Consider the following 14,367-nt stretch of genomic DNA (forward strand, 5'->3'; position numbering starts at 1 on the left):
GTAATGGTAAATCTTAATGGGATAAAACAAAGTGTGGGGTGAAGGGTAGCTACACAAATGTGAATCAAATTTTTTATTTCTTGTCCACCATGGTGGTAGATGCCTGTAGTCCCACCAGGGAGGCTGAGTTGGAAGAATCACTTGAGCCCAGGAGTTTGAGGCTACAGTGCACTATGATCATGCCTGTGAATAGCTGCTGTATTCCAGAACATAGCAAAACTCATCTCTAAAAAATAAAAATAGAAATAAAATTTAGCTTTGGGGTACTTCATTCATTCATTGGTGCATTTGATATTTATCAAGTGCCTACTAAGTGTCAGGCTCTAGTAAGGGAAATAGAGCAGTGAAGCGGTGGGCAAAGTCCTACTCTCAGGGTATGATCTCATCTGATGCTAAGAAAGAACTTACCATCCCCAGAGGAGTCGGCGGATAGCAGGCAAGATTCCTGGAGCTCAGTTGCTAAGTAAGAGCAGGTGTAACAAACAGAGTGCTTTCAGATATAGATCTCAGAAATCTCACCTCAAACTGCCTTAAATAATAAAGAAATGTGATTTTTTTTTTTAATTCAGTGGCTCAACAATGCCTTCTCTGGGTTATACCATCTTCACTGTTGGCCCCATCTTTGGACTCATAGCTATATGGCTGCAGCAATTAAAGACAGAAGACTATTTCTTCCTGTTGCTTTCCCTTAGGATGGAGGAAAAATGGTCTAGCCCATGTCTCCGCCTCCTCCAGCAGACTACTTTTGTCTCACTGGCCAGAAGGCCCACATGTCCATTTGTGATCCCATCTTGTCATGGAGGCTGGGGTCACTCTTAGACCAACCAAGCCACTCCTGGAGTTGGCTTCCCTTCTAATACTTGGCCAGGTGTGAAAGGAAGACACTCGAGCAAAGTTGGGGTTGTGTTGGGAAGGAAGAAGGGGCAGGGGAGAAGTGGATGCTGGGCAGACAGCTAACACTATCATTTTGGCCTTTAAATGCCAATCCCTTGGGGGATGTGAAGATTAGTGTAGAGTCATCAAGGCTGCTGGAATGTCTGTCTGCCTAGGCTTCTCAGGAAAAGAACCTTACTAAATAGAAAATCCTTACTATTTGCCTTATTTCTTGAATGAGACTTACTATTATCTATATCTGCCAATTCCTTGGTTAAAGCCTTTACTTCTGTTTGTACACATTAAAAAAAATTCTTTTAACTGGTCTTCCTACCTCCAATCTTAATCAAATCTAGTCCAACTTCCACATTGTTAGTAGGACCATCTTCTCAAAAATAAATGTATAATATTATTTTGTGTAGCAACCTCTTTGACTTGCTATCACCTGTAATATAAAGTTAAACATCTCTGCATTAACATACCAAAAAAATAAAATATTTAGGTATACATCTAACAAATTTGTATGACATTTATGTTAGGAAAACTAAAAAAACTTATGAAAGAAATCAATGTAGAGCTAAATAAATCGAAAGACATTCCATGCTCATGGATAGGAAGGCTAAATATTATTAAGATGTCAGTCCTTCCCAACATGATCCATAGATTTAATGCAATGCTAATCAAAATCCCAGCAAGTTATTTTGTGAGTATCAACAAATTGATTGGAAAGTTTATACATATATATATATATATTTCCTTACCGATAGCACTCCCGCAAACATGGTGAATGTTCCTAAAACCCACTGGACTTTCTGTAAGAAATGAGGCAAGCACCAACCCCACAAAGTGACACAGTACAAGAAGGGCAAGGATTCTCTGTAGGCCCAGGGAAAGCAGCGTTACGACAGGAAGGAGAGCGGCTGTGGTGGGCAGACTAAGCCGATTTTCTGGAAAAAGGCTAAAACTACAAAGAAGATTGTGCTAAGGCTTGAGTGCATTGAGCCCAACTGCAGATCTAAAAGAATGCTGGCTATGAAGAGATGCAAGCGTTTTGAACGGGGAGGAGGTAAGAAGAGAGAAAGCCAAGTGATCCAGTTCTAAGTGTGATCCTTTGTTTGATTGGGAAGACAATAAAATCTTGAGTTGAAAAAAAAAAGAAAGTTTATATTGAAAGGCAAATGAAACCAAGAAGAGTAAACACAGTATTGCAGAAAAAGTCAGAGGTCTGACGCTAGCCAACTTCAAGACTTATGATAAAACTATAGTAATTGAGGCAGTATGGTATTGGTGAAAGAATAGACAAATAAATCAATGAAACAGAATAGACCTACAGAAATAGACAAATATAGCCAACCGATTTTTGACAAAGAAGTAATGGCAATTCAATGGAGAAAGGACATTCTTTGCAACAAATCGTGCTGGAACAACTGGACCATGTGAAGAAAGGAAAAAGAATCTAGACGTAAATCTTATACCTTTTGCAAAATTAATTCAAAATGGATCTTCGGCCTAAAGTAAAATGCAAAACTATTAAACTTCTAGAGATAATATGAGAAAATCTAGATAACATTGGATTGGGTGATGGCTTTTTAGATACAATACACACAAAAAAAATGATTCATGAAAGAAAGAAAAAAATCAAAAAGTTGAACTTCATTAGAATTAAAAACTTCTGCTCTGCAAAAGACACTGTTAAGAGAATGAAGAGACAAGCTACAGACTGGGAGATAATATTTGCAAAACACCTAACTGATAAAGCGCTTGTATCCAAAATACACAAAGAACTCTTCAAATTTAACAGTAAGGAAACAGACAACACAATTTAAAAATGGGTGAAAGATCTGAACTGATATCTCAACCAAAAAGATATAGAGATGGAAAATAAGCACATGAAAAGATGCTCAACGTTAGGGAATTGCAAATTAAAACAACAGTGAGATACCATTACATATCTATTAGAATGGATAAAAACCAAAACACTGACAACATCAAATCCTGGTGAGGATATAGAGCAACAGGAACTCTCGTTTATTGCTGGTGGGAATACAAAATGGTATAGCCACTATTGAAGACAGTTTGGCAGTTTCTTACAAAGCTAAACATAGTCTTACCCTATGACCCAGCAATCACACTTTTTGGTGTTTTACACAAATGAGTTGAAAATTTATGCCCACACAAAAACCTGACATTTACAATTGTCAAAAACTTGAAAACAACAAAGATGCCCTTCAATAAGCAAATGGATAAACAAACTCAAGTACATCCATATAATGGAATGTTAGTCTGTAATAAGAAGTGAGCTATCGAGCCACAAAAAGACTTAGAGGGGCCTTACATGCTCATTGCCAAGTAAAATAAGCCAGTCTGGACCAAGCACAGTGTGACTCACACCTGTAATCCCAGTACTTTGGCAGGATGAAATGGGAAGATTACTTGAGGCCAGGAGTTTGAGACCATCCTGGGCAATGTAGCAAGGCCCTGTTTCTACAAAATAAAAATATTAGCCAGGCATGGTAACTGGCGTCTATAGTCCAAACTACTCAGGAGGCAGAGGTGGGGGGATCTCTTGATCCCAGGAGTTCAAGGCTACAGTGAGCTATGATCATCCCACTGTACTCCAGCCTGGGTGACAAAGTGAGATTCTGTCTCTACAAAATCTTTTTTTTAAAAAAAGAAAAAGTAATTCTGAAAAGGCTACATAATATACGATTCCAACTACATGACATTCTGTAAAAAGCAAAAATATAGACAGTAGAAAGATCCATGGTTGCCAAGGGTTTCAGGGAAGATGGAGGAGGATTAATGGGTAGAAAATAGGAGATTTTTAGGGCAGTGAAGTTGTTTTTGTGTGACTCACACTTGTGGGTATATGACACTGTGCATTTGTCGAAACCCGTAAAACTGAACAACACAAAGAGTGAACCCTAATGTAAACTATAGATATTAGTTAATAATAGTGTATCAATATTGGTTCATCAATTGTAACTAATGTATCACACTAATGCAAGATATTAATGGGGGAAACTAGGGGGGAAGAGAAAGGGGGATGAGAGAGGATGGAAACTGTATTTTCCGACCAATTTTTCTATAAATCTAAAATTGTTCAAAAAAATAGTCTATTAGTTAAAAAAAAACTTGACTATGACATAAAAGACTCTTCACTGTCAAGATGGTATCATTCGCCCTAAACTTAGCTCCACAAATTCTTGTCTATATCCTTTGCATTTTTTATCTTCTCATCTTTCCTAACCACGCAGTGCCATTTTTTTGGGTCCAGAACATTGCACTTTGCTTAGAATATTGCTTTCTTTATTCACTGACTGACAAACTTCTATGCGTCAAGATAAGCACTGCTTGCATGCCTACTATGTGCCAGGCCTATCAAAGTCCCTACCCTAGAGAAGCCCACAGTCTATTGGAAAGAAAACAACTTGAACAACCATCATAATTTTTTTTTTTTTTTTTTTTTTTTTTTTTTTTGAGAAAGTCTCACACCCTCACCCGGGCTGGAGTGCAGTGGCGTGATCTCAGCTCACTGCAACCTCTCCCTCCCGAATAGCTGTGATTACAGGCACCTGCCACCATGACCAGCTAATTTTTATATTTTTAGTAGAGACGGGGTTTCACCATGTTGGCCAAGCTGGTCTTAAACTCCTAACCTTGTGATTCACCCGCCTTGGCCTCCCAAAGTTCTGGGATTACAGGCGTGAGCCACTGCGCCCAGCCCATCATGAATTTTTTACTGCAATAATTAGTTTCATCCAGTTTTCTTGTTTATAGTCCACAGTATCAAAATTACCCTCCTGTTTTAAAATAGATTCTGGAAGCATCTCTGTTTCTTCAGATGGTAATTCTGCCACTATACAATGGTGAAGGAATGAAATAGATGAAGTATCAACTGTCACGTTTATTACCAAAGTATATTCCCACATAGGGAAAGTGCCCATTATACAGGGTAGCAATGAGGCTCAGGGAAGTTCAGGAATTTGGGTAAGGTTGCTGAACTGGAAGGTTGCACAGTTCTTGCAAACTCAGTGCTTTGCAGGAACAGAATTATTATCTGCTGGTGGCTTCACCTCACACAACCCAGAAAGTAGCCCTAGCAGGTAACTTATTTCAGATTAGAGGTTGGTTGGCCTGAAAAGCCAAGCTGAAATCTAGCTGGGCCTATCCATAAAAAGAAGGCTTGAAAACATCCTCCAACCCCATGAATAAATGGGGACACTAGCCCTAGCCTCCTTACAGTCGCGATGTGGCAGAGGATGGTTTGTGGTTAGTTTTTACACTACTGTATCCACTCCGCCTAGCACAGTGCCTGACCCACAGCAAATGCACTTGAAATATCAGCTAAGTAAAAACAAAATAAATGTCCCTATGTTTACCTTACTCCTTTTTAAGTCACTTCTACCTGCACTATCTCTTTGATATCACATTAGCCCTAAAGACTATGTAGAACAGAAATCATAGTCCTCACGCTATGTGAAGAAAGAAAATCGGGACCAGCATCCAAGTTTCTTCACGTCCAGTCAAGAGCACTTTGTGTCTCAAAGCCACCCTTAAGGAAGCAGAGGCTCAGTGAGTAGGGATGGTCAAGGCCAACACTTACTGAGCACTCACTATTATATTATCTAATTTAATGCTAACAGTAGTATTGTGGGGTAGATTTCAATATTTCTATTTTAAAGAAGAGAAAACAGGCTCATTGAAATTGTCACTTGCCTAAGGTCACAAAGCTTTGTTTTCTAGTTATTCATACAAATTTATGGGGCACATGAGAAATTTTGTTCCATGTATATAATGCATAATTATCAAGTCATGGTTTTCAGGGCGTCGAAGTACAATGCATTTTTGTAAAGTATAGTCACCCTACTCTCCTATCAAACATTGAATTTATTCCTTCTGTTTTACTACTGTATGTTTGTACCCTTTGACCCAGTTCTCTTCTTCCTCCTCTCTCACCCCACTCATCCTTCCTAGTCTCTGTTAGCTATTTTTCCACTTCCTTCCTTCAAATGATCAAATTTTCCAGTTCCTTCATATAAGTGAGAACATACAATATTTGTCTTTTTGTGCCTGGCTTATTTCACTTAACATAATGGCCTCCAGCTCCATCTATGTTGCTGCAAATGACAGGATTTCATTATTTTTATGGCAGAAGAGTATTCCATGTGTATATATACCACTTTTTTTTTTACCCATTCATCTGCTGATTCCATATCTTTGCTATTGCTATTGCTTTGCTATTGTGAATAGTGCTGCAATAAATATGTGAGTGCAAGTATCCCTTTGATATATTCATTTCATTTTCTTTGGGTAGATGCCCAGTAGTGAGATTGCTGAATCCAATGGTATTTCTATTTTTAGTTTTGTGAGAAATCTCCATACAGTCTTCCATAGTGGCTGTACTAGTTTACATTCCCACCAACCATGTGTAAGAGTTTCTTTTTCTCCACATCCTCACCAATATCTGTTAATTTTTGTCTTTTTAGTAATAGCTATTCTGATGGGGTTAAGATGATATCTCATTGTGGTTTTGATTTGCATTTCTTTGAGGATTAGTCATATTGAGCATTCAAAAAATATACCTCACATGCCTGCTGGCCATTTGTATGTCTTCTATTGAGAACTATCTATTAATTTCCTTTGCCCACTTTTTAATAGGACCTTTTTTTCCTGTTGAGTTGTTTGAGTTCCTCATATATTCTGGATATTAGTTTCTTTCAGATGAATAGTTTGCAAATATTTTCTCCCATTCAACAGGTTTTCTCTTCACTCTGTTGATTGCTTCCTTTGCTGTATAGAAGCTTTTTAGTTTAGTCCAATTTATCTATTTTTGTTTCTGTTGTCTGTTTTTGAGGACTTAGTCACAAATTATTTGCCTAGACCAATGTCTGGGAGAGCTTTTTTTTTTAGGTTTTCTTCTAGTATTTCTATAGTTTTGGGTCTTATGTTTAAGTCTTTAATCTACTTTGAGTTGATTTTGTATATGGGGAGAGATGGGGTTCAGTTTCATTCTTTTGCAGTTGGCTATCCAATTTTCCCAGTGAGAGCCTAGATTCAAATCCAATTTCACTGGACTCCAAAATTCATGAATTTTCTTTCTATGATGTCAATGTACTGCCCAGTTTTCTAGATTAGGAAACTTTGAAAGGGTGTTATGTAATAAATGTTATTATTATTTTTTTTTGAAAACTGGCTCCCCTCTGCTATTTAATAAGAATGAGGTGGTGGCAATACTTCAGATGCAGTGGATCAGGTGAGAGTTGATGGATAATCTAATGCAGTTGTCAGCAAAGGGAGGGGCCAAAGTACGGCACATGCAGCCTCTGTTCTGCTCAGTTTACACCTGCAACATTGGCTCTCTTTTTGGAAGCTGCCTTTCAAGAGGAACATTGATCTTGGACACCATGGCCCTGGAAGGTGACAACAATGGGAGGTGCGAGCCTGGAAACCACTTTTTAATGAATGAAGAGATTAGCTGTGTCTAACTTGGAGAAGACTGAGGAAGGCCATTGTTGTGGATAAAAAATGAAAAGTACTATTAGTAGAGGAGTAGTGGACTCACACCACGTGTTCCAGGAAGAAAGACCAAAACCAGCATACATGAATGCAAATCAACTCACAGAGAAAAGAGTGCTCAAAGCCATGGTGGAAAGACTGGCCATGACATGGTGAGCTCCTTATGCTCTGCTCATCATTGTCCTCTCATGTCTTTGTCTCACATTTATGACCATCTGCCAGGTATACTAGGAAAAAAATATCTCTGCATCTTGGCCCAAGTCCTCTAAAAGGCAGTGTCAAAGGCAATAGTTTACATGGTTACCCTTTATTGGGGTGCAGGGTACAATCGTAGGGAAGCAGAAGTGAGGGGCAAGTCGAGTGAGGCAGAGCAGCAGTGAGATAAATATGGGAGCATGTTACTAAGCTGGTCTCAGCTTCGAAACAGGTGCCACTGATTGCTCAATCTTGTGGGGTTCATTAGAAAGACTATGTAAACTGCATCACAGTCTGTACAGGAGGAGAAAGGGAGATAAATGATCCCAAGAGTTGCCTTCCATCCCTGTCTCCCATTGGCTAGAGCCTGGTCCATAAGTGATTTACCTTTTTGCACTGTGGATTGCATTACCTGTCTCTGTGCAGCCACTGGGGAGGCCAGCACCCCTGCCTGAGAGAACAATCCAGCCAGTGGACTCCTCTGTCTGCTGGGGTGACAGCAGCAGCAGCAGTGACCTGGATCCATGACCCTGGGAGTAGTCAAGCTCTCACTAGAGCCACTCTGGCTGGACAGGGAGGGCAGCACACAGTGGCCCACAGGCTAAGTCTAACAGAGTTTGAGCCAGAAGGGAAATAAATTGTCCAGGAATAAGGGAAGGAAGGTGCTATGGCTGAATGCTTGTGTTTCCCCCAAGTTCCTATGTTGAAATCCTAATCCCCAAGGTGATGGTATTTGGAGATTGGGCCTCTGGGAGGTAACTAGGTTATGATGGGGAAGCCCTCATGAATGGGATTAGTGCCCTTATAAAAAGGACCCCCGAGAGCTGTCTTGTGCTATGTGAGGACACAGCAAGAAGACATCCCTCAAGGAACCAGGAAATGGGCCCTCACTAGACACTGAGTCTGCCAGCACCTTGTTCTTGGACTTCCCAGACTCCTGAGAAATTCATGTCTATTGCTTATATGTCACTCAAACAATGTTATTCTGTCCTAGCATCCCAAATGGAATAAGACAGAAGGGAATAACAGTCAGGGGAAAACCACTGCCTAGGCCTGGCTTGTGGTATAATAACAGAAATAGATTCTGAATGAGCACTTAGCATGGATCAGTTTGCATTTATTATATCATTGAACCCCCTCAGGCATCCTATAGAGGAAATATTATTGCCTACATTTTCTAGATGAAGCTGACACTCAGAGAGGTCAGGTCCAAGACCCTGCAGGGGTCTCCCAAATGAGAAGGAAAGATGGGATCACGAACTCCTAAACACATGCCACACCCTAGCTCCTCACCCAAGGCTAGTGCTCCTGGAAGGATGCCTTAAGACACAGAAAGCAGGTGCTCTGCACATTCAGAAGGCTGGAGTGGGCTGGCCAAGCTCCACCTTAGTAACCAGAGAAACACTCAGTCATCTCAAGAAAGCAAACAGGTTATGTCAGTACAATGCAAAGGCGTGCTGGACAACAGTTTAGTGAGGAATGTCTGAAAGCTCACTGTGGATCTCTGACCTGCCCTAGAAACATCTCAATTTACCAAAAAATTACACACTTCATTCTGAATGTGTAGGTAGAGAACAATGTGGGAAGCTTTATGCCACTCTCCAAAGGCAAAGAAATAAGATTGTAGCCAAAAAGTAGTAGTAAATGGAGTGTTCCTCATGTGGACCTATGGAACTTTGGGATGCTGGGGCGTCCTGCTTCTGGCCAGCATATGAGATGGGAGAAAGCAATGTCGCATCTTGCAAGCAAGTGCCAGGGCACGAAGGATCTGGGAACAGGGGGAATGTCTGAACCACAGGCACCCACCCCTGCACTAGCTCTGAGTTAGGGAAGGAAAGGCAAGAGCATATGAACAATCCAGGAAGAAACAGCATCATAATACTGAGGTCTCCTTCTCTTTCCTGGTGCTTATCAAATACCATCCAGAACACACAATGATGTTGAGAGATGACCCTGTGTTGGGGAATACCATTATCACCAGCCTCCAAGGGCATCAAGCATTCCAAAGAGATCATGTGTATTTCTCTGCCAGGTTAACTCTGGCTCCTACAGATGGTGTCTGCCAATGCTTTGGAAATATGGAGAAAGGCAAAAATCCTCTTTACTCCAATTCAGGGACAAATGGAAGATCATGTTGAAGAGCAAGCCTAAGTTAGCAGGGGGGCCTACAGGGACACTCCACTCCTTGGCCGCCACAGGCAGAAGTGAAGAGGGCCTTGCAGATGTTAATGCAGCCCTATCTCAGCATAGAGAGGTCACCGTTCAATACCCTGGGAGCTGGTTAGAAGAGAGAAGCCAGTGATCGTCTGGGAAAGGGCAACTGCAAAGTCATCGCAAAGATCGCTCTTTCAGGTTTGGGCAAGCTATCCTGAAACAGGAAGCATGCTGTAGATGGAATAGGTTCTAATTATTTGTTTGGCATCTGGCTATTTGGAGGGCTAAATACACCTTGGGTAACCTTGAATACCCCGAACCCATATGTTCCTCTGGCCTCATGTTGCTTCCACTCTCTTATAAAGTTCAAAGCCCTGAGCATGGAGTACAACGCCCTTCTGTAGATGGCCCCACCAGCCACCCCACACTCTTTCCCCATCATCGTAGCCTTCACTCCTATCTATGAGGCACTCAGACCTACTTGCTACTGCCCAAACACACTGCATAGAGATGTGTTTGCGTAGTTGCGTTTTCCCTCTTGGCTTCTGTCATGGCAATGAGAAAGACATCCTGCTCGGCCAGTCCCAGGAAATGAGACATTCTGAATAGCCTGAAGCCAAGCCCAGCTGTGCCTAACCTAGATCAGCCAAACTCTAGCCTTATCACAGGTGTGCAAGCAAGAAATAAGTGCTCGTTGTCATATGCTACTGCCCCATCTTTCTGTATCTCTCCTTCACAAAAGGGCTTCCCCCACTTTACCTGTTTTATAGCCTGTTTTCTGCACTCTGCCAGGCATCTCCGTCCCTCACTTGTGTCTGAAAGCTGTTTCCTTCACTTGTTCCTCATCCGCATTTAAACTGGCTCTGCTGGCTCCAATCACTAAACCAAAACATCCATATTGACCCCCAAGTTCTCCTTCAGTAATCATCCTCACTCTCCTTCTCAGTCTGATTTCTTGGTGAGTTGTCCATGTCAGTTGCTTAGCTCCTGTCTTCACATCCTAATTTCCCACTAATTCCTCCAGACCGAAATCGGACTCTCCACTGTTATCCTAGGAAACCACCCTCACATATCTGTTCTTAGACTGCTTCTTCGCAGTGGCTTTGACTTTGGACCACCCCTTCTCTGAAATGCCCTTTCTTCTTGGTCTTTTGGTATCACACAGGCTTCTTCCTTCTTTCTTTTGGGGACATCACTGTCTCTGCCCTTCTCTCTTTTTTTTTTTTTGAGATAGAGTCTCACTCTGTCACCCAGGCTGGTGTGCAGTGGCATGATCTTGGCTCACTGCAACCTCCGCCTCCTGGGTTCAAGCGATTCTCCTGCAACAGCCTCCTGAGTAGCTGGGATTATAGGCGTGTGCCACCACGCCCAGCTAATTTTTGTATTTTAGTAGGATGGAGTTTCACCATGTTGGCCAAGCTAGTCTCGAACTCCTGACCTCAAGTGATCCACCCCCCTTGGCCTCCAAAAGTGCTGGGATTACAGGCGTGGCCACCGTGCCTGGCCTCACCTCTGCCCTTCTCTTAAAGACTGATGTTTCTCAGGGCCCTTTCCTTGCCTCTTATTTATTCCTACTCTATGTCCTTCCCATGGGAGGTCACATCCACTGCAAGGGTTTCATGTACCATCTATCTGTTGGTGGCCTCCAGTCCTCATCTCTAGATCAGAACTCACTACTGAGTGCCAGACCCATAATGTGGTTTCCTACTGGAGTATCATCTATCTATTACACAAATATTTTGCTGACCACTCCTGTCTGCCAGACACTTGTTGTAGGTGCTGGATGTACAAGTAGTGAACAAAACAGACAAAAATCCCATCCTCATGAAGCATAGAGGTCACTAGAATAGGGGAGGTCAGACGATAAATAAATAAATAAGATGTTAGTACTATCAAAGGATGATGAGCAGAGGGCGATATCATCTGCTTGTATTTCTAAAGGGTCCTTCTGGCTATTGTGTTGCAAATAGACTGAGGAGGGGGGTAGGAGTGAGCAGAGAAAGGCAGGAACAGGGATATCAGCTACTGGACATCTATTTTTAAATGCCCTGTGGGCACCTGAGACTCAAAACTCCAACACTGAGCTCATTACCCTTCTTCTAAACTTGCTCTTCCTCTTGTGCTCAGGACACCCAAATCCACCAGGGACTCAAGCCAGAACCTGGAATTTCTGCCCCTGCAGCCCCTTCCCCTCACATCAAACCAGTCACAAGTCCTGTCCACTCTAGCTTCTGAATAGCCCATTGATTGATTCATTCATTCATTCATAGTTCACTAGATTGTCAAACATTTACTAAATACTGACCGTGTTTCAGGCCAGTACTAGAAAGGTAGATGATGGTCTCTGCCCTCTGGGAGCTTACAGATAACAAAATGAAAAATGAAACAATACATATATGGCTTCCTCTCATGCTAAGGGCTATAAAGAAACTAAACTAGTTTCAACAAAGGAGAAAAATAGCAATACTCTTAGGTAAGGTGGCCAGGGAAAGACCTCCTTAGGAGGAGATGCCTGAGACGGGATGAGTCACAGGTGAAGAATGATGTATTAATTTCCTAGGGCTGCAGTAACAAATTCCCTCCAACTGTTACAGTCTCACCAACGTACCACAATGTAGCAGTTTCTCATTATAAGGTATCACCCAGAGTTCTTTTTCTCAGGACTGTGCACACAATGGGTGAGGTTGGAGCAAAAGTTTAATAAGCGAAAGACGAAGCTCTCTGCTGCAGAAAGGGGAACCAGAAGAGGGCTGCCGTTTTCACAGTTGCATGCAAAGGCTTTTTTAGGAAATCGATGAGGGCTGGGTGTCTCATTTGCCTAAAGCACGAATTTCTGGTCGTTCCACCCCATCTTCCTAATGCACGTGTGGGCCCTTAGCTTGAGTTATTCCATATTGCTTTGTTCCCCTTACTGCACGTGTCAGGGAATGGAATTTTCCATTGCGGGCATGCCTGGGCAAGTCACCTGTGTAATCTTTCTTATCTGTATGGCTGTGGCATGTCTCAGGTAAGCCCTCCTGTGCAAGTTCCCTTATCTGTCCCTGCCGGCTGTTCTTTTGTTTGAAAGGATTTAACCGAAGAGCCACCCTGTCTGCCTAACCATTTTTTTTTTTTCCTTTCTCCTCAATCAAAACTGACACTTCTTGTCATTCCTTGGCTTATGGACACATCACTCCAGTTTCCACCTCCACATGGTCACATTCCCTCCATGTCTCTATCTCTGTGTGTCCTCTCCTCTTATAAGGATACTAGTCATTGGATTTAGGATTCACCCTAATCCAGTGTGACTTCACCTTAACAAATTGACACCTACAGAGATCCTATTTTCAAATAAGGCCAGAATTTTGGGGAGACACTATTCAATCTAGTACAAAGGAACACTCTTTTACAGGCGTACAGGGCAGTTTTTACACAGGCCCTCAGGTGAAAGGGCTTGGAGTGTTTGGGGCCAGTGTGGCTGAAGTGTAGGCGCAAGCAGTAGAATGAACCCAGGTGAGCTGGGAAAGAGGCAGACCCAGGGTATGAAGGATTGTAAGAGGAAACAGCTGAAGTGTAAGGACAAGCGTCTCTCCAGATGGAGAACACCAGGGTGTGTGATATGGAGAAAGAGAGAGAGCAATGAAAGGATACAGAAGAGGAGAGAACTAAAGGAACAGACAGACTCCTTGAGAAGGCGGTGGTTCAGGAGCGGAGGAGGGGAAGACAGACACAGAAGCAGACAGGTATGATGTAAGGGAAAAGGGAAATCCTGTCTAAAGGCTTCTATTTTCTCGACTACATTAGATAGCTAAGAGGTGGAGGAGTGGGAGCTGAAGTGTGGAGAGAAGCAAGCTTGGGATGTTTGTCTTGGAGAGTGAGAAGTCATGCTTGCCAGGATGGCTGGGCAGTGTTAAGAGTCTGTTCAGGGTTTGGTTTCTAGAATGTGTTCATTTTTCCTTCTCCCCACTGTTATCGACCTAGTTCAGGCCACATCATCACCCTGTGTAAGTGCAACCACCTCTGATTGGGTATTCTTCTTCCCATCGTGCCCCACCCCCACCCCAACCCAGTCTATTCTCCACATTGCTGTCACCATGGTCATTCAAAGTTTGCGTGGCATCACTCTCCAGCTTAAAGTCCTTCCCCTAGTTTCCCACTGCCCTCCAGGTAAAACCCAACTCTTTACTGTTGCTCTCAAGATCGTTATCAGCTGGTTTATGCTTCAGTAGCCTCATTCCACTTCCACTCAAATTCTGCATTTTTTTTTGAGACGGGCTTTGCTCCGTCACCCAGGCTGGAGTGCAGTAGTGCGATCATAGCTCACTGTGCCCTCAAACTCCTGGGCTTAAGCAGTCTTCCCACCTCAGCCTCTGGAGTAGCTGGGACTACAGGCTTGCACAACCACACCCAGCTAGTGTTTTTCTTTTTCTTTTTTTCAGAGACAGGGAGTGGCGGCTGGAGTGGGGTAGTGGTGGTGCGGGGCGGGGGTCTCACCATTTTGCTTAGGCTGGTCTCAAACTCCTGTCCTCAAGTGATCCTCCCACCTCATCTTCCCCAAGAGCTGGGATTACAGGTGTGAGCCACCACACCTGGCCTAAATTCTGCATTTCAACCACTCAGAATTACTTTATAAATTCCTTGAACGTG

General features: G+C 42.6%; 1 pseudogene; it reads left to right on the forward strand.

Annotated features, from left to right (window-relative positions):
* The first annotated feature begins 1,653 nt into the window (after positions 1-1,653).
* On the forward strand, positions 1,654-1,974 carry LOC129487190 (large ribosomal subunit protein eL42-like; annotated as a pseudogene).
* Positions 1,975-14,367: the final 12,393 nt, after the last annotated feature.

This window comes from Symphalangus syndactylus, chromosome 8 (genome assembly GCF_028878055.3).
Source record: "Symphalangus syndactylus isolate Jambi chromosome 8, NHGRI_mSymSyn1-v2.1_pri, whole genome shotgun sequence".
Lineage (NCBI taxonomy): Eukaryota > Metazoa > Chordata > Mammalia > Primates > Hylobatidae > Symphalangus > Symphalangus syndactylus.